General features: G+C 43.8%; 1 long non-coding RNA gene across 1 annotated transcript in view; it reads right to left on the minus strand.

Annotated features, from left to right (window-relative positions):
- Positions 1–20370, minus strand: part of LOC146785517 (uncharacterized) — a 64742-nt gene that overhangs the window by 38585 nt on the left and 5787 nt on the right. The window contains exon 2 of the long non-coding RNA XR_014970677.1: positions 7492–7638. This is a non-coding gene — a long non-coding RNA (uncharacterized LOC146785517). The remainder of the gene's footprint in view (positions 1–7491; positions 7639–20370) is intronic.

Raw genomic sequence — 20370 nt, forward strand, 5'->3', positions numbered from 1 at the left:
CTGACCATGTCATGAGTGATGTAATATGTTACGTCATCAGCAGTGCATTGCGGGCGCGCGAGTTATAGTTAGCTGAACTAACTATGACGGGGAATTTCAATGGTTTTGTACGAGTGAAATGCCCCACTAACTATAACTCCCCTGAAACCTATGGTTTTTTCAATGAATATATATTATCTACTGGCGGTTGCCGGTAGATAGTTATAGTTAGGACCGTGTTTCCATAGGAAATCCGCAACATTCTATTTGGAATAACTTTGGCGCCGGTTGACGAATCCTCGCAAAATTTTCAAAATAGGTGGGGCGCTTCGCTCTGCTCCTACCCTGAAAGTCTCAGGGGGATTCGTCAAGCGGGGGCTGAGAAAAAAGGGGGGTCCCAAAACGCGTTTTCCCCATGCAATTTTCCATAGGGACCTTTAGTCCAAGGTACAGCCCGAACGGCTGAACAGAATTACTTGAAATTTGGCAGAGAGGTAGTCCTCAGCTCAGGGATGTGCCTTTTGCATATATGGAGTCAATCTGTATAGTAGTTCCTGAGAATATTGCAGTTAAAAGCACATACATATCTATAGCCGCGCACCGTGCGCGCACCGTGCGAGCACCCTAGTGTGCGCAAGCGTAATTCTGATTGGTGGTTACATGTTAGTCAACGTTCGAATCGGTCGAAATCAGGAAGTGTCGGCCGCCATTTTGTTTGTTTTCAGTGCGAGAGTGAAAAAGGAAGGTGGCGAACGTGAAAAGGGGGCAGGGTAGAGAGTTCCTGACCCCCTAGCCTTTGTCAGGGGGTCCCTGAAGGACCCCGAAGGCAGAAAAAAACATTGGAATTTTTTTATCTTAAATCGCAGGGGTGCGCGCACCGTGCGCGCACGGTGAAAAACCAAAAACGAATAATAATAATTAAAAAAAAATATGTAATACGTAGTTTATTGTAAAATAAATAATAATAATACATACATAACTTAGCATTTAAAAAACCGTACAAATTCACTGAAAAAACCATAGGTTTCACACACGTTATAGTTAGGAATTAGCATTTAAAAAACCTTGCAAATTCACTTAAAAACGCATAGGTTTCACACATGTTATAGTTAGGTGGATATTTCACTCGTAAAAAACCAATGAAATTCCCCCGTTATAGTTAGTTGAGATAACTATAACTCGCGCGACCGCCACTCTATCACAAGGATGATGTCATGAGTGATGTCATGAGTGATGCCACTGACCATGTCATGAGTGATGTAATATGTGACGTCATGAGCAGAGGATTGCGTGCGCGTGAGTTATAGTTATCTCAACTAACTATAACGGGGGAATTTCATTGGTTTTTTACGAGTGAAATATCCACCTAACTATAACATGTGTGAAACCTATGGTTTTTTAAGTGAATATATATATATATATATATATATATATATATATATATATCCTCCTGAGCATACTAGAGCGCAGATGCCGTTGAGATTTTATTTCCTTGTACTTCCTGTTCCAAGAGGTGTCTGGCTCCCATAGGGTGGTCGCTATCATAGCCTGGGATCACCAACGTGTTTTCATATTTTATTGGTTATTTCTCACTCATTATTTCTTTTTACTTTTTATTTACCAGTAGTAGTACGCCACAGGGGGGCCTGTGGCTACTACAGGGTTTGCTGGGCCCCAGTTAAAAGCCGGTTTTACTTTGGCCATTCTTCTTTTCTCTTAGCGCTTAGGTGCAGAGGCTGGAAATGCCCACCTCCCTTCGAGGGTATTTAAATATGTATACCTCGCGTCCGTGCAGCTCCTCCTAAGCATGCTAGAGCACGGACGCCGTTCTGATTTTATCTTCTCATACTGCCTGGCTTCCGTTAGGGTGGTCTGCATCATAGCATGGGACCACCAACCTGTTTTAATATTTTATTGGTTTGTTCTCACTCATTATTTCTTTTTACTTTTTATTTACCAGTAGTAGAATGCCACAGAGGAGCCTGTGGGTACTACAGGGTTTGCCGGGCCCCAGTTAAAAAAATATGCATACCTCACATCCACGTGGCGGGCCTGCCGCTGGCGCGCCTCTGCGCCCATCCGCACCTGGACCGGGCCCAGTGCCATACCCATCTCCCACAAAAGAAAATGAGGTGCGCATCCACTATTCAGGTAAGGCACTCCTTGCACTCTGCCCTCCTTGCAACCGCGCTTGTATAAAACTATGCTTCAACTCGATAGCACCCCCAGGCGGGATGTCATACCCGCACTGCAAGAGAGCAGTTTTAAAGCCACCGCTTATGACAGGTCCATCCAACACTGGCTCATTTTCGCCTCCCAGTGAACACACCATATTACAGATCGCCCTCATTAACGCACGATCTTTAGTAAAACATAAATATAAAATAGCTGATTTTATAATCAATACTAAACTCGATGCTCACTTTATTACAGAAACATGGGGTGACGTTGCGAATGACCCTGACTTTGCGGTAGCAGTTCCTTTGGGTTTTGAACTGTTCAGACTGGACAGACCCATAAAAAGAGGTGGTGGCCTTGCTTTGATCTATCACAGTTGGATAAATGCCCCACTGCATGGCTATTCCAGCCACTGATTGCAAGGCTTTCATTTTTAAATTAAAATTACTCAATCAGGCGATGTTTACTGGTATGCTTATTTATCAGTCCCTTGGGCCCAAAAATATTTTTTTACTCAATTTTCAATTGCTGATGGAATCTGGTCTCCAATCAGATAATTTCACCTTACTTGGAGACATTAACTTTCAGTTAGAATACTCAAGCGAAAAGACGCTCAAGCTCTCTTAGAGATGACATCAGAACTAGGTCTTAAACAATTTGTTAGTGATCCTACTCACCTAGCCAGTCACACTCTTGATGTACTTTTTCCGAATAATTCAGCCATCACTAATCTCAAAACTCTTCCTCTTAGCTGGTCTGATCACTGAGCCATAAGTTTTTTATTATAATCTACCTCCTTCTCGACAAGTTGTTACTAAGTCAGCTCATACTGCACAGAGTTAGCCTGATATCTCCCTTGATGCCAATTCCTCAGTCTCTGCACATACTTTCTGGCTCCAATCTACCTTCTCAAAACTACCCCCCCTATCACATCTAATAAACACGGAGGAGAACCTTCGGCCCCTTGGTTTTCCAAAACTCTAAGACCAGAAAAACAAGCACACAGGAGGCAAGAAAGGCACTAGCGCAAACATTACGACAACACTGATAAACAGCTTTATAAAGCGGCACTAGCCAAGTACAAAACCCTTCTCATCAATGAAAAAAGTCTTTATTAAACTCAAACAATTGAGAATGCTTCCAAATCCAATAAAGAACTATTTCAGGTAATCACAAGGCATACCTCGGTCCCAAAAAACAACTCAACCATACAAAGTCAAAACTTTTGCGTCACCTTAGCCTTGACTTTCAAAGATAAGGTCGACCAAATTTTTAACATATTTGATCAACCAAAAGATAAGTTGAGTTGTCAGGAAGCAATTGGCTACCCCCGCTTTCGGTTTTTACACCCACCTCTCTAAATCAAGTAGCCACTCTCCTACTAGCTGCCAAATCAGGCTCTCCGGATGACTCATGTCCCCCTAGAAACTTAAAACTTATGGTACAGCCTACTGCCACTTACCTATCCTCTGTGTTCAACCAACTGTACTTACAAGGAATGTTTCTCACATTGTGGAAACAAGCTTGTATCCTCCCTCTTATAAAAAAAGCCAACTCTTGACATCAATGACCCTGCCAATTATCGTCCCATATCTAGACTTCCTTTGCCAGCGAAGATCACAGAAAAAATTATCAATGCAGAACTATCTAATTTTATTCTTGACCGCAGTCAGTTCAGGTTTAGAGCAGGCCACAGTACTGAGACTGCATTGATAAAAACCACTGAAGAAATAAGAACCTCACTGGATAATGGGGGGTCAGCGGCCCTCATTTTATTGGATCTATCCGCAGCGTTCGACATTGTGGACCACGGGCTTCTGGTCAACCATCTGAACGCCATAGGAGTTAAAGATAAGGCCCTTGCACTACTGGCATCCTTTCTTTCTGGAAGAGGTCAAACTATGAACTTGGGACATTTCAAATCCTTACCTTTCACACTGCCTTGTGGGGTCCCTCAGGGCTCCTTGCTGAGCCCAACCCTATTTAATATATATGTTTCTGAATTGGTCTCCTTGATTAAATGCTTCTACCTAAGTCCCACCTCGTATGCTGATGACACCAAGTTGGTAAGATCAGCAGTGGATAAAGATGTCTCTGGCTCTTCAGGATTACACGACTGTATGGTTGCCATAAGCGGCTGGATGAGCAGGCATTGCTTAAAACTCAACTCAAGTAAAACTTTCCGGCATGATCTCCTGCTTTGTGGCCCGACAGCCTGGGCCCGTCTCCTTTACCTGTGATGAAAGCTTAAAACCTGAGCTTCATTACTGACGATAAGCTCAAATATGAAGCCCAAGTATCCAAGGTAGTCTTTTCTTCATTCCATATAGTTAGAATGTTAAGAAAAATCTTTCCTTTCATTCCTAACAATACCAGGAAAACTGTGGTCTCAGCATTAGTCCTCTCAAAACTAGACTATTGCAATGTACTGTTCATGAACATTCAGGAAAAACTGGTCAGGAAACATCAATCTGTGCAAAATGCAGCTGCCTGACTGATCTTGGTTATACCTAAATTGCATTCGATCTCTTCAAAGGCTAATCAAATTTAGAGCGCTCTGTATGGCCCACAAAGCCCTGCACAGGGGAGGACCAGAATTTCTATGGAAGCATTTTAACTAGTACACTCCAAACCGACATCTTCGGTCAGCCGGCACCAGAATGGTCGCCACCGCTAGATTCAGAAAAGCAAACTGGGGAGGAAGGAGCTTTGCTAATAGCATGGGCAGGCTTTGGAGTATTCTTCCTCTAGATCTTCTCCCTGCTAGCCTTCAAAAAGGAGCTACATACATGGTTGCTTAACAACTAGTGGTCCCAGTCTCAGCATGTTCAGCAAGCGCCAAGACACCCATGGGTATAAATATATATATGAACAGGAGGGACACAGCGGGGATACCGGGAAAGATCTTTATTGAAGCAATTGGCATGACGCGTTTCGGCAAGTATGCCTTTGTCAAATGCCTTTAAACAACAAGGTTTCCCTCCAATCAGCTTTCAAAATGTTCGTATGCTCCCACGTTAATAGCCACAGTCCAGCTGAGCAGAGTCTATAATCAGAGCCTCGCTGCCGCCCACGTTGGTGAACTACAGCTCCCAGCAAGCATCTCCCTGGCTAACTGGGTGAGTATCTCATCTTGGTTTCATCCCGTAGTGAGGGCAGGAAGTTGGAAAAGAGTGTTTTAAAAGTCCAAGTTGGTGAAAACACAATGCTGCAGCCAAAATAAGTCCTTCTCCTTGGTCCCCAATGCCCAGCGGCATATGCCTAGTTTCAGCATGCCGTGAGACTGCGATACCGTGATCAAGCCTCTCCGTGTAGTCACGGACTGCGACTGCAGCGGTGCCTTGCTTTCATTGGATGCGGTGGTCTTGAGTTGTTCCAATACCTTGGAGCACTTCACTGATTTTGCCCATGTTGCTCCATATATATATGAAAAAGTATGTTCCTGGATCACCACCGGCGAAGAACAGGTACAGACCACAATGTGAATGAAGAAATGCAGTGCTTTAATTGCAGGAAATCAGGAATATCAAAGCATCCAAGTAAAATGAAAGCAAGTGCCCAGCATGACGCGTTTCGACCGCGTTTCCAGGGTCTTGATCACATGACGCGCTGGACCAATTGTGAAGCTTAAATAGTGACCACACTCATAGTTGATACTGCTCAACCACACCTCTATGCAATAAACATAGTTAAAAGACTTGCCAGAAAATAAACTCTTCAATGTTCATATCTTAAATATAATAAATACAAAGTTAATAAATAGATAGATATCCACGAGTCACAATACATGCATGTATAAATACGGTACAAACTGTAAAAATAGATTAAAAGGCACAAATATACAAATGTAATTGATTAATTTCATCACAGTGATAAAATGTGCCTCTAACTAACAGGAAAAACAGTTTTGTCCGATAATGCTGCTCGTGTTCTATAATTAAAGAGTATATCCAGCACTCTAATAATGTTATTGCATTTACCCAAGAACAGTATAAAAGTATAAAATAAAGTGCCAGTGCAAATATTGTGCAAATAACAAGAAGAAATTGTGCAAATATAATGTAAACAGTTTGAGGCCGCATATGAAGCCCCTATTCACTAAAGTGCTAGTGCACATTGCCCGTAAACAGAAGATTAGTGCAAAAAACGCGTAGTCATATCAATGAACAATATACAGTAAATATTATTAGAATAAAAATAGTAAAAAGGGAAATTTACTGAGGGTGATGAGGAAGAAGTCAGTCACTGGGTGGTTGCACTTCAGAATGCCTGTATCTATAAGAAATTGTGTAAGTCCTCCACCGTATTCAATCCATTGGGCATTCTAGTATCTAATCGAAGAATGAACAGGGATTCGAGTTGGCGCAATTGTTTTTCCCTGTTACCGCCCCGGATTGATTTTGTCACTGACCCGATCACATAATATTTAAGATCATTCAAATTATTTTGGTGGACGAGTTTTAGGTGACGTGCAACTGGATAGTTGGGGTCTGAGTTAACCACAGCTCGTAAATGCTGGAGAATCCTGTAAGAAACTTGGAGCTTAGTGCTCCCTACATAACTTAGTTTGCAGGTACATTCCAGAACATAGACTGCGTAATCAGTCCTACAGGTGTAAAAACCCTGGATATTAACGGGAGTGGGGGCAAAAGCTGTGGTATACTATATATACATATATATTTAACTCAAGTGCCCAAAAGAAGAAGTTACAATGTTGTATTCTTGTAAACCGTAGAAGGGTGTAACTAGGTATTACATGAGCGTCCAATAAAATTTTGAGTACATGATCATTTATCGGCCGTTATGGACAAATACGTCACATGCCCAGTAAATTTCCATCAAAATTGCAGCACACACACACACATATATATATGTGGTTTGCAACAATAAAACATTGTAACTTAATTCTTCTTTTGGGCACTTGGTTGAACACTTGGGCAGCCAACTGTCCCCGTGACATGTTAAAATAAAACCTTAATCCCTGTGCATGGTTTGATGACTTTTGTCTTTGATTTAATTTAGGCTTCTACACTTCGGCACTCTTTCTGTGACAGACATGCTAGTTAATGTCCCTGTGAGTTACATTACTTTCTCATCTCGCATGGATCTAAAATTTGGAAAATTCTATATTACTCTAGTTGAAACATTTTAGCTCGTAACTTCTTACACTGTTTCTGTCTCATTGAAAAAATCCCTGGTTTTTTAGAACATTTCCTACTGTCAGAAACATGTACTCCTTCCATTTAGATGTGTAAATTCCATTTTTAGATAAGAATATACCCACATTCTGCCTTTTACTACATAATGTTTTGACAAACTGCTTAATAATCTTACCCGCTTCTCTTGTATTCCTGTGGATATTCTCCTCCTTATTTCGTTTTTATCTCTCAGTTTGAAGTTGGGAATACTGTCTACTATGTTTCTTTTTCTTTCTGTCTTGTTAGGCATTGTAGTTCTTCTTCCTCATATAAAAGTAGATGTCTGGAAAAAAAGAAACAATAAATTAACATCTACATTAAATGACTTTATTACTAATCCACTGAGTTACTAGTTTATTCTTTACTCTATAGTTTCTAAATAGGGGTGGGCAGTAAACTCTGCTACACGGTTGGAGTTCATGGAGTTTTGCTGCTCCTCTCTCCGCTTTGAGCACCTCAAAAACTCCAAAACTGACGCGTGGCAGGGTTTGCGTTTGTGTGCCTTTTGCTTTCCCACCCCTAAAAGCAGTGCACCTATTCCTACCTGCCACAGGAATTGCCAGCTTGCTTCAGATTGCGTTCTAGCTCGTGGGCTTCCCCTGCATCCGTCCTCCATTACAATAATGGCTGCTCTTGCGCTCTGCTTGCTGTGGGATATAATTGAAGCACAGGCCGAAACCCAGGCCTTGTTTTTAGCTATAATGGAGAATGTCATTTTTTAGGTCTCGCCTGACCCAGCGCATGCGCTGGCCCGGCGAGACTTTTAGTAAGGGCTTCAAAAAATGCTACCGCCTACAGCTTGCGTGCATGTGCGCGGGCGCGCGCTTATGAGCAGAGGTGCCATATGGCTTTCCTCATGCTCATTAAGCGCATCGCTCGCCGCGCTTGATCGCGATCACTTTCACTTTCGCCGCGCGACGGCCGCGCACGCACCACTCCCTTTATAGTCTCCCTTGTTCCTTTCACCACTCATTCCCCCGTCTCTTACACCCCCCCATCTTTCTGCCTTTCCATGCGCTCTCTTGTTCCTCCCCTTTGTCGTCGTTCGTTCTCCCTTTCATTCCGTCCACGGCTACTATTCTTCTCATTCCCTCTTCATTGTCCCTCCTCTGCTGATTCGGTTCCTTGTTCTTGAAGGCCAGAGCTACTTTCTCGTTTATAAGGGCTGCTCCATAGAGGCCTTACCCCACTGTGGCTTTCCGACCCTTCCTCGGGCTCGTTTTGCTGGATCTGTAGGAGTCCATCTCGCCCACACGGTCACATGGCAGGGCGAGAACCATTCTTGGAACCTCTAACATTGATTACAAGTCCCCGATGAAGAACTCGCGTCACCAAACTCTCTCTGCCCCGCCCCGCAAGCTGACAGACAAGTCGGTGATGGACTCCCATCCAAATACTGCTTCCGTCCTCGGGCAGCCTGTCACCTGCTAGAATGCCAAAATGATTGCCGCAGTCACAATAATCACTGTAAATTAAATCTTTAGTTGTATAAGGCCTGTGGCGGAAACAGCCAGGCATGTTTTACATCACATATGTCACTTTGCAAGGCCCTGCGTGTCAGAGGCCTTGGTAAGGTTCTGAAAAAGAATCCTGAGGCGCAAAGGTTTCTTACCTCAGCAGCTGCCACGTGGGCGCTCGCGCCGGGCCATCCTATTTGTCTGCTGCCTCCGAACAAACCCTTGCAAATCAGGGGGCACCTAAAAGGCACCTCACAGAGGCTGCCTCCGAAGCTCTGAAATATTCCACGGCAGGTCCTGTTGGCATATCTAGATTCTCTACCTGTTATGCGGAGCACGGCTTTATTATGCTGTAAATCTGCACCTTCTGTCACATAAACGCAAAGTTTTGTTGTGCTGTTAGTCTTGACAGAAAGCACTGCAGAAAGTTGTTTGAAAATTAAATCTCTAAAACAAGCTATTTTAAAATAGAGGGTCCCCACTAACACATGTCTGGAAAGCCGCGCTGCCTTACACGCCATATGGCTAATAGGGCGCATGGCAATTAGCAGCACTGATTAATGGCGAGCAGACTTTAATTTTATGCCTATAGCTAATGCCGCATGTGCCTCAATGGAGCAAATGCAGTATATCTGAATTTAAAGCTGGGGGTGAGGCCAGAAGGATTCGAGGTACAGCATGCGCTTCTACTGGGACCCCATCATGGTCCACCCCATCACAGTAAAGTATCTATGGGCCTTCTCGCCTTAAGACACACCCCATTAACGCACAGCATCCACGTACCTCCTCATGCGTCATAACTGAAAACCGCTTAGGCTCAGGGCCCGCTCTTCTGCTTCATCACAGCCCCCATTGAAGCCCGGGCATCAATACTTCTCATGAGGTCCCACGGCTGCCCCTAAAAAAACACGGTTTCTTTGTTCCTCCTGAAGCCAGTGCTTTAAATGGGCCGGTACTGAGTACCAGCACTTTTCTATTTTGAGTGGGAGAGTACTAGCACTTCTCAAGAGAGAAGTAATACTTTTAATTGGAGAGTACCGGCACTTCTCAGAAACAAGCAGGCACTTTGCTACAGAGTACCTGCACTTCTAGTTTTCCATTTCAAGCACTGCCTGGAGCACGATGTCTGCCACCATTACTAAGTAGGGTATTATTGGGTCCGATTCGCCTGCTTCCTGAATGACTGGCCAAGTGGAGGCAATGTGAGGCTGCCTTACATATCCCCATTGAAGCATGTTGTCTGAACTCCTCATGTCCCATCACTGGCCATACTGAAGCACATGTCCCAATGTTCTCCTATCAAAGCACAGTGTCTTCCATCCTCCTGATTCCCATGAGTGACCTCACCAAAGCACAGTTTCTATGCTTCACCTGAGCCCTCCTTTCTAATGCCGCTGTACCACACGCTCTTACTAAACCCTATTTTAATTGCATCCTACTGAAGCACGGTGCCTGTGCTCCTCCTTGCCCAGTTGCCCGACCCCACTAAAGACCTGCACCCAGGGTGAAAATATTTAATATATTGTGCTCTTTCTGGTAAAAAAACGATCACAAAAAATAACATTATTACTCTGCAATACCTGTATTAGTGGTAGAAGGTGTTATTAATATTCTGGAAGTGTAAACCATTACAAAACTGTAACGCCTCCTTGACTTACATTAAATTGCAGTAGGTCGATTATTCATGCCGATCGTTTGTTCTTTAAGGAGATTACACCTCAGTCGTGTCTGACACTAATTCACTAATTGCATCTGCCCCCCCGCCCCCCCTCAGTCCCTGCTCCCAGTGGGTACTAGTGTGGTATGGAACATAGGCTGGTACAATAGGTATGACAATAAAACTCCACTTACTCACCTGCTGGCCATTTGGAGCACGGTGGTTTAAAATTGACCGCCTTCCTCGCTCACGCGCATTGTACAAAATCTGCATTCAATGATTGTAAACTATTTTGATGTCTTTTATTTTTTTCAGAACACAGCAGACATATGTAATAAGGAAAATATATGGTGCAATCCGAATCATGTGATGCAGCATTCCTAATCAGGTATGGTCTAGGCCACAGTGTAGGGTGAGGACTTTGTGATCAAAAACTATCTGCAGAATTCAATCATTGCCTGAAAAATCAACGAAAGTATCTAACCTTTGCCCCAAGATGACTTTAAGATCAACGAAAGCATTCAATCTTTGCCCCAAGATGACTTTAAGATCAACAAAAGTATCCGATCTTTGCCTCAAGATGACTTTAAGACTATTTCTGCCCAAGTCAATCTCAATACTGCCACAGTTAACCTCACCGTTACCATGGCAGACATCAGCACTGCCAAAGCCACCTTCAACCCTACCTCAACTAACCTCCGTTCTGCCTGAGATAAATCAAAATGATCTCAGCCTGTCTCAATTTATTGTGAGGGTACCACAGGTAAACTGCTGAACCAAGGGTCAGGCATTCTCAACACTGCTCAAACCACCTTCAACATTGCAATAATCCAATTCAACTCTGGAATCGACAACCTCAACACTGTTCCTGAAGCCAATGTCAACACAACCACTCAGTTTCAGCTGCGCTACTACAGCTAATGCCTACCAAAACGCTGCTGCAGGCACCCTGAACACTGCCTTCAGTCAAATTAAACTTGGCCCAATGCAACATTTGCATTGTCACAGCCCACTCATCACTGCAACAAGCAAGTTCAACATGTACCTCCAAATAAATGAAACACTGCCACACACTACCTCATAAATACACTAACCATCTTTAACCCTGTATCAGGCAATGTCAGTCCTATCCAAGCCAATTTCAATAGTTTCCCTTCCAATTACAACACTGTGCAAACTAACCTCCAATCTGTTGCTACAGATATCAAAATTAACCCATCAATCCTCCACACCACTACAATGGCCAGTTTCAAAACTTCCAGCAGCTAATCTCACCCTACACCCGCCAACCGCAACTCTGCAATTATGGTTAGGTCATGGTTTCCACGAAAAAAATACATTTTTTGTTCTCCACATAACTTTGGTGAAGTTTGACAGAACCGTACAACATAAAAAAAGAGAGAGTTTAATCGCTTTGGGTTGGCGTGGCAAATTTGGTACAGAACCCTTTAGAGGAGAGAGGGGCTTTAAAAAAGAGACTTTTACCATTTTAACTTTCATAGAATTTTTTGCTGTCCAATGCCTAAAAAACACGCTGATTGAAATCACACCAAACATGGCCTGAAAGTTGAACTTGGTTTAGTGTGAGTCCTTTTTGAAAAATGTGTGTCTTCGATATGCTTTAGGGTTGGGCAGAAGTTAAAACGTTAGAGAAATCTGGACTGTTAGTCTGCATTGCAGATGGTTAACAAGTTTGGCTCGCAGATTATCCATGAGCCCAAATTAAAAAAATAAACAAATCTGACTAGACGAGAGAGCTTTTTAGGTCTCGCCTACGCAGCGCGCATGCGCTGCCTAGGAGACCTTTAGCCGTCGTTCAGCTCTTTTTCGAAGCACATACTCGTGCTAGTGGCGGCATACACCTTGCGGGAGCACGCAGGGGCGCGCCACAAGCATGAGTATGTGTTTCGAAAAAGAGCAGACTGCGCGCGCACGCACACACGCACGCACCACTCCCGGGCTTGATAAAATAAGAGTTTAACATGTTTTCTCAGGTGCGTTGTAATCCTTTCCCGATGTGCTGTCTCTCTATCTTAATTGAATTACTTTAAAATGAAATCGATTAATATAAATTAGCAATGACAGCACAAGCACGAGTGCTTTAAAACAGCTGCTGCTTGTGCTCTTTTGAAAGATGGGAAATTACATGTTTTCAACACATGCGGATTCAAGTCTTCACTATAATTGTTTCTTTTATTTGTTCTGCATGTATTTATTTGCATATAATAATGTAGTATCCTCAGAGCATTAGGAATAGCCACAAATCGTTAAACTCTGCAAACATGTACGGGTTTTATATTCGTACCATTGTCACAATGAAAGTTGAGCTTTAGAGTACTCACCCTAACTGCAAATGCCTTGCATTAATGACTGACTTACTCTCACTGACTATCACACTCTCACTCTCTCACACTCTCACTGACACTCACAGACTCTCACTGACACTCTCACTGACTCTCACTCACACTGACTCTCTCACTCACACTGACTCTCACTCTCACTGACTCACTCTCACTGACTCTCACTCTCACTGACAGACTCTCCCACTCTCACTGACTGACTTTCCCACTCTCTCACTCACTCTCTCTCACTGACAGACTCTCACTAACAGACTGACTGACTCACTCTCACTGACAAACTCTCACTGACTCACTCCCACTGACAGACTCTCACTGACAGACTCTCCCACTCTCTCACTAACTGACTTTCCCACTCTCTCTCACTGACTGAGTGACTGACTCTCACTGACAGACTCTCACTGATAGACTCTCACTGACAGACTCTCACTGACAGACTCTCCCACTTTCACTCACTGACTCTCCCACTCTCTCACTCACTGACTCTCTCACTCACTGACTGACCCACTTTCACTCACTGAATGACTCATTCTGACTGACTATCACTGACTTACTCTCACTGACAGACTCTCACTGACTCTCTCCCTTCTCACTGACTGAGTCCCTCTCTCTCACTGACAGACTCTCACTGACTCACTCTCACTGACTCTCCCACTCTCTCACTGACTCTCAAAACTCTCTCTCACTGACTGACTCACTCAGTCTCACTGACTGACACACTCTCATTGACTCTCTCACTGACACTCTCTCACTCTCTCACTGACTGACTTTCTCACTGACTGACTGACTCTCACTGACTGACTGACTCTCACTAACAGACTCTCACTGACTGACTCACTCTCACTGACAGACTCTCTCACTGACAGATTCTCCCACTCTCTCACTGACTGACTCACTCACTCTCACTGACTGACTGACTCACTCTCACTGACTGACTCACTCACTCTCACTGACAGACTCTCACTGACTGACTCACTCTCACTCACTGACTGACAGACTCTCACTGACAGACTCTCTCTCACTGACTGACTGACTCACTCTCACTGACTGACTCACTCTCACTCACTGACACTCTCTCTCACTGACAGACAGACTCTCTCACTGACTCTCCCACTCTCTCTCACTGACTGACTGACTCTCCCACTCTCTCTCACTGACTGACTGACTCACTCACTCTCGCTGACAGACTCTTACTGACAGACTCTCACTGACTCACTCTCTCTGACTCACTCTCACTGACAGACTCTCCCACTCTCTCACACTGACTGACTCACTCTCACTGACTGACTCACTCTCACTCTCCCACTCTCTCTCACTGACTGACTGGCTCACTCACTCTAGCTGACAGACTCTTACTGATAGACTCTCACTGACTCACTCTCTCTGACTCACTCTCACTGACTCACTCTCACTGACAGACTCTCTCACTGACAGATTCTCCCACTCTCTCACTGACTGACTCACTCACTCTCACTGACAGACTCTCACTGACTGACAGACTCTCCCACTCTCTCACACTGACTGACTCACGCTCACTGACTGACTGACTGACTCTCACTCTCTCTCACTGACTGACTGACTCACTCTCTCTGACTCACTCTCACTAACTCACTCTCACTGACAGACTCTCACTGACAGACTCTCCCACTCTCTCCCACTGACTGACTCACTCACTCTCACTGACAGACTCACTCACTCTCACTGACAGACTCACTCTCACTGACTGACAGACTCACTCTCACTGACTGACAGACTCACTCTCGCTGACTGACAGACTCACTCTCGCTGACTGACTTTCCCACTGACTGACTCTCTCTCACTGACTGACTCTCTCTCACTGACTGACTCTCACTGACTCACTCTCACTAACAGACTCTCACTGACTGACTCACTCTCACTGACAGACTCTCTCACTGACAGACTCTCTCACTGACTGACTCACTCTCACTGACAGACTCTCCCACTCTCTCACTGACTGACTGACTCACTCTCACTGACAGACTCTCACTGACTGACTCACTCTCACTGTCAGACTCTCCCACTCTTTCTCACTGACTGACTGACTCACTCACTCTCACTGACTGCCAGACTCTCTCACTGACTGACAGAATCTCTCTCACTGACTGACTCACTCACTGACTGACAGACTCTCTGACTGACAGACTCTCCCACTCTCTCTCACTGACTGACTGACTCACTCACTCTCACTGACTGACTGACTCACTCTCACTGACAGACTTTCACTGACTCTCACTCTTTCTCACTGACTGACTCTCTCACTGACAGACTCTCACTGACAGACTCTCCCACTCACTCTCACTGACTCTCCCACTCACTCTCTCACTGACTGACTCTTCCACTCACTCTCACTGACTGACTCACTCAGTCTCAATGACTGACTGACTCACTCTCACTGACTCTCCCACTCTCTCACTGACTGACTCACTCACTCTCACTGACTGACTGACTCTCATGGACAGACTCTCACTGACTGACTCACTCTCATTGACAGACTATTTCACTGACTCACTCTCCTACTATCTCACTGACTGACTCACTAACTCTCACTGACAGACTCTCACTGACTGACTCGCTCTCACTGACAGACTCTCACTGACTGACAGACTCTCACTGACAGACTCTCCCACTCACTGACTCACTCTCACTGACTGACAGACTCATTCTCACTGACTGACAGACTCACTCTCACTGACTGACAGACTCACTCTCACTGACTCACTCACTCTCACTGACTCACTCACTCTCACTGACAAACTCTCACTAACTGACAAACTCTCACTGACATTCTCCTACTCTCTCACTGACTGACTGACTCTCACTGACAGACTCTCTCTGACTGACAAACTCTCACTGACAGACTCTCCCACTCTCTCTCTCACTGACTGACTCACTCTCACAGACTCTCACTCTCTCACTGACTGACTCTCTCACTGACTGACTCTCTCACTCTCACTAACTGACTGACTCTCTCACTGACTGACTCTCTCTCACTGACTGACTGACTCACTCTCACTAACTGACTGACTGACCTTCACCCTCCTGTTATTTATGCCCCCCCATAACAAAACAAGCATTGGCATAGCCAATAGGTCTCGCCTTTGGGACCTTATAAGTGTTTAGCCGTGCAACAGTTGATGCTGTTGTACCAATGATATTGTGCTGCATAACTAAATACTTATAAGGTCCCAAAGGCGAGACCTATTGGCTATGCCAATGCTTGTATTTCTCTGCAAACGCTAATGCAATCACTCAGTGTCATTTGCCGGACCTCCTGGGCTATAATTTGTTTACACTATAATAATAAAAGGGGTTATGCCTGTCTTTACAATTGCCGAACCAACAGACTTTTCAGAACGATGCGTGCTCTCAACTGACCACATAGCAACTAGACCGCTGATAATTAATAGCTAGTGCTTTACAAATTACAAACTAAGAAAAATGCAACTAACATACTCGATGGCTTAGTTTATAATCAGGCAAAACACAGGGGCGGCTCCTTCGTTAGGGCGGGTGAGCGTCGCCCCACAAAAAAATGGCCACAGGAATAGGAAAATAAAATGGTAATAAATTACCAGTTTTCATTTTCAAAACCAGGTCCCGGGCGTTGGGAAGGGGCGGGGCTTTCTGCTGCTGCCAGGCAGCCGCATAAAGCAGTGGAAGCAGGGCACTTAGGTTTGGAGTGCACAAGTCTTTTTGGCCAGCCGTCTTGCAACGGCCAGCCAGACATGCGCAGTTTAAACCTCTCTAACTCAGCTGTCTTGGACACCTGGGTTAGAAGCAGGATAGGGCTCCAGTGACCTCGGGAGCGGTGAGAGAGGGCCCTCCCTCCAATCCTAACGTTGCTCTCATGCAGCATGAGAGCAGTGCCAGGATTGGTTACTGCAGTTTCCTGGAGCCTGCCTGCTTGGAGAATACCTGAGCAAGGAGGAGGAGGACGTCGCGCATAGAAGATAAGTGGGAATATTTTTATACTTTTATTTTTGTCCTCTCCCTGCCCCACTACACCCTTACATGCCAGCCGCCACTGCAAAACCGTATTCAACGTGTTACATGAAGTAGCTAGATTGCCTTTGTTGAAGATGAAATGTAAAGAATGGCTTTCGGAGGAAATCAGATCATTTATTAATTGATAATTTGGCATTTGAATCGGGAGCTGCTGTCCTTCTAGATGCTTTAGAGATTCAAGTGAATAACTGATGACCCTGCATTAAACTTTCTGCATCCCTATACAACGTGCATTGCCTGTGTATTGCATGTTGAACGCTGCAGGTGTGGCATGTACACCCATCCTCTTTAACGCCACCAGAATGCACACTACTGCTCATTAGTGTTTCCTGTGTGTCTGACAGTATGTGTGCTGTCTTTGTAAAAGGACTGAAAGGCATGTCACATGGAAATGATACATCTCTATGGACAGTAGTGAGTTGGCCTGAGGTTGCCATTGTCACAAGGAAGATGGTGACGTCCTTGGTTGTAGTGCGGGCTGCAGCAGCGTGATGTTGGCTAAAGGCTGCGTAGGACGACGAGCGGCTGGTCATTTTATTAGGCTACCATAGGAATGTTACTATTATACCCTTTAAGTCGTGCAACATGTCCCGAGCCATAGTGCTCCGGCACAGAGTGCATTATCTCTTCACACCTGTTTACTCATGGGTGGCTATGGAGCCCACGGTCTCACCATGGGAAGAAGTGTGCCCTTATCATGAGGGTAAACATTAAGGCTATTGCTGCACTATCTTAAGTGGTAGCTAAACCCATGTGTGCTGCAGAGGTTCCTTTTCTCAAGCATAAAGGCACTTTAAACCCTCAGCCCTGCTCTGGCGGAAGTCTGCGGAATTTCGCCGAGTTTTTATAAAACTCCGCAGAGTGAAACTCCGCCTACCCCTATTTCTAAATAGTTATAGAAGAGATACTTTCCTTTTATTCTTTGCTGTGCTTTGTATGGAAGGCAGATATAACTCTATCCATCGACCTCTTTTTGACATAGGTATTAGAGCTAATCGGAGCATATTGCTATAGGTATTCATGTGTGAATATGTGTATAAGTACATACATTACTGTTTCAGTCAGCCTATTATTGCGTGACTCACTGTATAGCTGGGCCTCTAAATACCACTATTATTCTTTAGGTGACTATCTATTTAGAAATGTAAGTATCTACTTCATAGTGTTTCTCTCTACATTACTGGGTCCGGTTTGAGTCGGTCACTACTTGCCTGTATGTGTATAGCTGTACTAGTGCCCCATTACTAAGTGCCTGTGTGTATAAGTGTGTGACTGTATACATAATAGTTTACTTTAATGTCTCACTTTATGTTTCAGTATCTCTGTATGTCTTGCTATATGCATCCGTTCCTGTCTGGGTACATCGGCATACACTTTACTATCTACCTAGTTATCTCACTGGATACATCAGTGTCTCTCTGGGTGAATAAGTGCACACACTAATTTCTACCTGACTGTGTAAATGTATGCATGAGTGTATCCTTGGTCTTTTTAGAACCACCATTGGATCAAACAAAGAGCTGTGTCTGACTCTTTATTTTTCTTATGAATTTTTGTCTGTATGTTGATAGGTGTATGAATAACTGTGTCTTTAGGTGTGTTAGTGTATGAATGAGTGAGTCCCGGGGAGTCTGAGTGTATGTACGAGTGAGTGTGTGAGTAAGTCAATGAGTGCATCAGTGTGTCAATAGGTGTCTCAGTGTATGTATCAGTGTGTCCCACGGTATCTGAGTGTGTGTATAAGTGAGGGTGTGAGTGTATCAGTAAATGCATCGGTGTGTGCATGGGTGTATCAGTGTATAAATCAGTGTGTCCCACTGTGTCTCAGTGTGTGTATGAGTGAGAGTGTGAGTGTGTCAGTGAATGTGTCAGTGTGTCCATGGGTGTGTCAGTGTATGTGTCAATCAGTCCCGGGGAGTCTCAGTGTGTGTATAAGTGAGTGTGTCAGTGGCTGTATTGGTGTGTACATTGGTGTGTCAGTGTATGCATTAGTGTGTCCCAGGGTTTCTGAGTGTCTGTATGAGTGAGTGTCTGAGTGAGCCAGTGAGTCTATCAGTGTGTCCATGTGTGTGCTAGTGTATGTATTTGTGTGTTCTAGGGTGTCTCAGGGCGTGTGCATAAGTGAGCGTGTCAGTGAATGCATCAGTGTATCCATGGGTTTGTCAGTGTATGTATCAGTGTATCACAAGATACCCGATTGTATGTATGAGTGAGTCAGTGAGTGTATCAGTGTGTTCATGGGTGTCTCGGTGTATGTATTATCGTGTCCTGGGGTGTCTGAGCATGTGTATGAGTGAGTGTCTGAGTGCATGAGTGACTGTATCAGTGTGTCCATGGGTGTATCAGTGTATGCATCAATGTGTCCCAGGGCATCTGAGTGTATGTATAAGTGAATGTGTTAATGTGTCAGTGAATGCATCAGTGTATCCATGGGTTCTCTATGGCTGTACTCTATGGTTTCTAAATAGTTATACAAGAGATACTTTCCTTTTATTCTTTATTCTGCTTTGTACAGTATACAGATATAACTCTCAATCCATCTACCTCTCTTGGACATAGGTATTACAGAAATACTGAGCATATTGCTGTAGGTATTAATGTGGGCATATATGTATAGCTACTTACATTTCTATTTCAGTCAGTCGATTATTGTGTGTCTCAATGTATATCTGGGCCTCACAAATACCACTCTTATTCTTTAGGTGGCTATCTTTCTAGAAATTTTAGTATCTACTTTATAGTGTTTCCCCCTACATTACTGTGTCTTGTTTCGGTCTGACTTGCCTGTATATGCATAGCTGTACTATTGCCCCATTTCTATGTGCCTGTGTGTATAAGCGAGTTACTGTATACATAATATTATACTTTGATATGTCCCTTTATGTTTCAGTATCTCTGGATGTCTTACTATATGCATTAGTTTCTGTCTGGGTACATTAGCATACACTTTACTATCTACCTAGTTATCTCTCTGTATACATCAGTGTCTCTCTGTTTGAGTTAGTGCACACATTTGTTTTTACCTGACTATGTAAATGTATGCATGAGTGTATCCATGGCTCTGTTAATGTATGCATAGGTATATATTTATGTTTGTTAGTGTATATCAAACTATACCTGGCTGTCTTAGTAAAAGCATTAATGTGAACAAGGTTGTCTTAATCTATATATCAGTTTATATTTAATTGCATAACTATATACATAGTAAAATGCCTGGATATTTCACTGCATACATTAGCGTTTCCCTCCTTGTGACAGTGGCTACATTGGTCTATACCTATGTTTTGTGTCTCTTTCCAACTTTTTACTCATATTTCCTGATTAATGGAGTTTCCTTTCATTTCATCATATGCTCTCTTTAATATTTATTTTTACTTTTTCCATACATACTACTAAATTTCATCCACCCTACTTGCATTCATTCCTTCTTTATCAATTATTTATTTATGCTTCAGCTCAATTCACATACCTGTTAAATGTGATTGTTCATCTATATTTTTCTTTCTCAGTATCAGTTT

This window comes from Triturus cristatus, chromosome 11, assembly GCF_964204655.1.
Source record: "Triturus cristatus chromosome 11, aTriCri1.1, whole genome shotgun sequence".
NCBI lineage: Eukaryota > Metazoa > Chordata > Amphibia > Caudata > Salamandridae > Triturus > Triturus cristatus.